Here is a 5,349-nt window from a genome sequence, read left to right as displayed (position 1 = left end):
ATTGAATAAGAATTTAAATAAATTTAGAGACGTGATAGTTTGAGAAGGTTACGATGAAAAGTTAATCTATTTATAGTTTACATATTTATAAATATATATTATTATATTATAATTTAATGAAAAGGTGGGTACAATGTATGTTATTATATTATCAAAATTAAATTATTATTATATTATTATTATTTAATGTATTATTAATAATTAAAATTATAAAATAATTTAATATTTTAAAAACAAATAAATTAATTAATTAAAGTAATATAGATTTAACTATTAGGAGGCTCATATTTTTATTCCTATAGTTTATTTTTTTTAATTATATATAATTTTAATTTATATTATTTAAGATAATATTTTAATTAATAATTTAATTTAGTATGTTTAATTTTAATTATATATTATATTTTTAAAATTAAATAATTTAGTAATTGAATAAAAATGTAAATAGATTTAGAGAATGTTAATGTAAAGTTCAATAGTTGACTAGTTGTGTTTATGTAGTTTTTGTTTTTGCTTGTGTTCGTGTCATGTCGTGTCTATACTCGTGTTGTGTTTGTGTCGATTTGTGACAGTGTTATGATCGTATAAACTCATAATCGTGTCCTGACCGTGTTATCGCGTACTTGTGTTGTGACCAACCCATGACCCGAGTGATAATATATCGTATCGTGTCGTTCTGTACAAATATCGTGTTAGATCATATCGATTCGTGTTATTTCAACTCATTGCATACTAGAACTTCTTATTTAGGTTTTTTACTTTGAAACACACGTCAAATAGTATTATTTAAGCAAGGATCTTCTTTAGTATCCTTAAGCCCTCCACTTTTAAACTTTTAAATTATGATAAAATTCTTTAATGCTAATATATTTGCACAATTAACTTTTGAAATATTTATTTTAATTTTTGATTTAAAGAAAAAGTTTGATAGGGATGGGAATATTATTTATTTCACCATGTATGAAATGTTGAGTTCATAATGGCTAAATCAATTCAAAAATAAAATCTCACTTGGTCCAACATGGAACCATGAATAGCATCTTAGACCCTTATTGTAACCATTATTAGATTTTAAGTATTCCTTAATATGTCACAACATTGAAGATTTTTCATAATTTTAAGTGAGTTATGATGTGGCATAACTTCCTTAATTAGAAACTGATCATTTGTAGAGTCTTTAGAAATTTTTAAAGTTGTTTTGATAAGTTAATTGAGAAAATTAAATTTTCAATTCGAATTTTGATTTGAATTCGAATAATTAGAATTCAAAATTGATTTGACAATAAAAATAAAATAAAAAATTAAATTCAGTTTCTTTAAATTTAAATCAGTTTGATTTTAATCAAATTTAATTCGGTTTTCATAAAATATCAAAAGAATCCAAATATCACAATAACCAATGAACCACCTATCACTATTTGAAACAACATTTTTATTTAATATGTGAAAACGATCGAATTGCAAATAATTGTAAACTTATATTTTTACAAGATTATATATATGTTATTCTATTTCTAACATGAAGAAGCTTATATTATCAGATCTGATATTTATATATTATAAATAATTTGAAAAGATTTTTTTTTTTTTTAAACTTATATTTTTACAAGATTATATATATGTTATAAATAATTTGAAAAGATTATTTTTTAAAAAAAAAATGCCAATGTGTGATTATTAAAAAAAAATAATAATAAAAAAGGGAAATTTGATAAAAACGTCGACAGCAGGGTTCGAACCTGTGCGGACAAAGCCCAACAGATTTCAAGTCTGTCTCCTTAACCACTCGGACATATCGACTTTGGATTTATTTGAAAATATTAGACTTATTAATATGTTTAATGTATTTTATAAATTGTTTAGGAAGGAAATGAAAGTAGATAAAAATAAGCTTTGTATTTTTTTTTTAAAATTAGACAAATAAAAATTATGTATTAAATTAAATTTTTAAAAAAATTACAAGGTAATCCAACATTTATACCGTAAAATAAAAGTTAAAAAAATTATTTTCAAGGTGGGGGCAAACCCTACTTAGATCCACCCATGCATAGATTAGATTACGTTGTTTTAATATATAATTTATTCACACATCATAAATTTAGTTAATATATTTTGATTATTGATTTGATGATTCAATTATTTACATAAGGCAAATTATCTTAGATGGTCCTCAAATTATTTCGATAGTTTACTTTTAGCTCTTAAACTATTTTTGAAAACAAATTGTCCTTCACATTTTTAAAAAAGGTCATTAACGACTCTTCTGTCAATTTTTTCCGTTAAACATAACAGTTCTAACTAAAAACTCTTCAACTATTATGATAGATTACTTTTGGTCCTCCAACTATTTTGATAGTTGATTTTTAACCCTTAAATTATTTCTCCCCAAAACTATCAACATATTCAATCTTGACTTTTTTTATTATTATTTTATTTTATGACCAAATTTGAAGATATTTTGTTTTATTAGGATCTATAAATATTTTTTTTATAAATATTGATAAATTACAATAAAGTTTTAAACAATTGCATCTTCCTATTTTAAGTTTTTTGCTTTATACAATAATGTCTAAGTCTAATCATCCAAGTCATTGCTCTAATACTATGAACTTTATCTCATGTCTCTCTTTACCCCTCTAGCATACCCTTCTCTCGCACCGATCAACATTTATCGCAATTTAAGGCTTCTTTATCAGACGTTTCTCTCTCAACTAAGGTTTCTCCTTACAAAGAATGACACAAATGTATTGAAAAGAAGAAATACGATATTAGGTAGGTTTTGTGGTTTGGACTAAAAGACCCAACCGAAATGGATGGATTCATAAATACACAATCACAAGAATCATCTATTAATCAATTAATCCATGTTAAAGAATTCCATTCTCCTTCTCATTGTACCCTTCATATCCGAAACTTCTCTTTCCACCTTTTGCGCCCTTGTTATTTCTACAACTGAAACAGAGGTCATGTGAGTATGAAGTTCTTCCTTTTCCAAATTCATTTCACCAATTAGAACCACATTCTCCCATTGAATAATATATAGACCTAGAGGAATGACACAATAAATATCACCAACTAAAACTCGTTCACAAGCACCTTTCAGCACCGCATTTGTAAATTGGTCAAAGGAACGAAGTATGCCCATAAGCTTTCTTCCATCTTGTAGTAATACAATCAACTTTTTTTTTATCAAGATAGCTTGCAAAAGATGTTGACAAGTAAATATCTTCGGTCCTGCCCAAGACATTTTAACAATGTCCTAGAGCAACAATGGTGATGGAGATAGATTTGTATTTGATCGAGGATGGCTTTTGAGATAATTTCGTACTTGAGTGACGATTGATTTGAAGGTAGATTCGTTCTCAATCGAGAGAAGATGGATGTTAAAGGCTCCTATGGGATCTTTAGCGAAAGATGAGACTGGGAACTGGAGTAAATGAGAGAGATTACTCTATTTCTTCTCTAAATCTTTAGAGAGCGAATGATGGTTGAAAGATGAAGGTTTTAATTAGAGGCGTTATGTTGTAATAGAAAATGGTGACCCTTTTTGATAGTTTGAGGGTCATTGGTGACCTTTCAGAAAGTTTAATGGGTAATTTGTTTTATAAAATAAAAGTAAGCGATCAAAATAATTTGAGGGTCACTTATGTAATTTGCCCTAATATATACGATCATAATATATCAATTTTTATTATATTAATTTAAAATTCATTATTTGAAAATTTTTACATTTAAAAGATTTAACGTTTTTAATATTCATATATTTGACCTTGATAATAGTCTTATTTCCAAAAATAGTTAGGGAGTAAAATATTTTATTAGACTGTGTTATGAAATAATAATAATAAAAAATTTTAATAAAAAAAATTTAATTTTTTTTTCTAAATCCACGGAGGCAATGAATCTTCGGCTTTCTCTTGATTTAAAATCATTGTCTTCTTTCGCTTCTCATTTTTCTTGCAGGCATTTGAAATCCCCTTTACAGATTTTCCTATACATAGCCACCACGTTATCATCTTGAAACGGTAGATATCCAGCGAGAAGAACAAACAAGATAACATCGCATGACTAAACCGACGATGATTTAATTGAGACTAAATCACATTATTATTAATATAATATAAATATATTAAATAGGATAATTAAGACAAATATTATAAAATAAGATGAATAATAAATAAATAAATTAAACGTTATAATAAATAATAATAATAATATTTCAAAATAAATTTGGAATCACATTATTATTAATATAATATGAATATATTAAATAGGATAATCAAGACAAATATTATAAAATAATGTGAATAATAAATAAATTAATTAAACGTTATAATAAATAATAATAATATTTCAAAATAAATTTGGAAAATATTAAAAAATATTAGGTTAAGAATATAGAGATCATATGCATTTAATTTTTATTTTATTTGATTAATTAGTCATAAAATTTCATCATTACTCATACTTTGACCATATCGGATTCAAAAGAAGATCGATGAAATGCGTAGGATGTTATTGCAACTGTCTGAAACTATCGGATTCAAAAGAAGATCGATGAAATGCGTATGACGTTGTTGTAGCTCCCTGAAACGATCAAATTCCTGAGAAAAAAATTAAAATAGTGAACAATATATTGTTGAAACATATCATAGTACAAATTCAATTATTGAAAACATTATATTGATAGAGAAATTGAGAAGATTACGAGTCGATACAGAGATAACACGTTTGGAGACCGAGGATGTTATTGTAGTTCCCTGAAACGATTAAATTCCTAGAAAAAAAATACAAAACAATGAACAACGAATTGTTGAAACATAACCTAATATAAATTTTATTATTGAAAGCATGATATTGATAGAGAAATTGAGAATATTATGAGTCGATATGAAGATATCACTATTCTCTCTTCAATTTAACCTTGATCTAAGATTATTTATAGGAGAAAATATTTGGGTGGAGAAGAAGATGAAAAGTCGGCTTGATTTAATATATTGGTTTAATTGTAGTTATATACGTTGATAAAATCATTATTTAATGTTAAATTAAATTAATAGATAATTATAATATGATAACTGAAACTTTTTTTTTATTTTTGCATATTTTCATATTTAATATTTAATATTAAACTGAATTAATATAGATATTTTTTTATAATTAATATAATATAATAAGTGAAATTCTTATTATTCTTATTGTATTTCTTTATAATTAATATTTAATGTTAAATTCAATTAATATATATAATATTTTAGATGAGAATTATTATTTTTATTTTTAAAATAATTAATAAAAAAAATATTAATATATATATATATATATATATATATATAAATATAAAGGAGT

General features: G+C 24.4%; 1 non-coding gene and 1 pseudogene across 1 annotated transcript; both read right to left on the bottom strand.

The window, feature by feature from the left end:
* Nucleotides 1–1,718: 1,718 nt before the first annotated feature.
* On the bottom strand, nucleotides 1,719–1,800 carry TRNAS-UGA. Its single transcript has one exon. It is a non-coding gene; the product is annotated as a tRNA-Ser (tRNA).
* Nucleotides 1,801–2,781: 981 nt separating this feature from the next.
* Nucleotides 2,782–3,354, bottom strand: LOC124910802 (annotated as a pseudogene).
* Nucleotides 3,355–5,349: the final 1,995 nt, after the last annotated feature.

The sequence above is a fragment of the Impatiens glandulifera genome, chromosome 7, assembly GCF_907164915.1.
Source record: "Impatiens glandulifera chromosome 7, dImpGla2.1, whole genome shotgun sequence".
Lineage (NCBI taxonomy): Eukaryota > Viridiplantae > Streptophyta > Magnoliopsida > Ericales > Balsaminaceae > Impatiens > Impatiens glandulifera.
The sequence above is the reverse complement of the archived record's forward strand: the minus strand, read 5'-3'. Positions and strand labels throughout refer to the sequence as shown.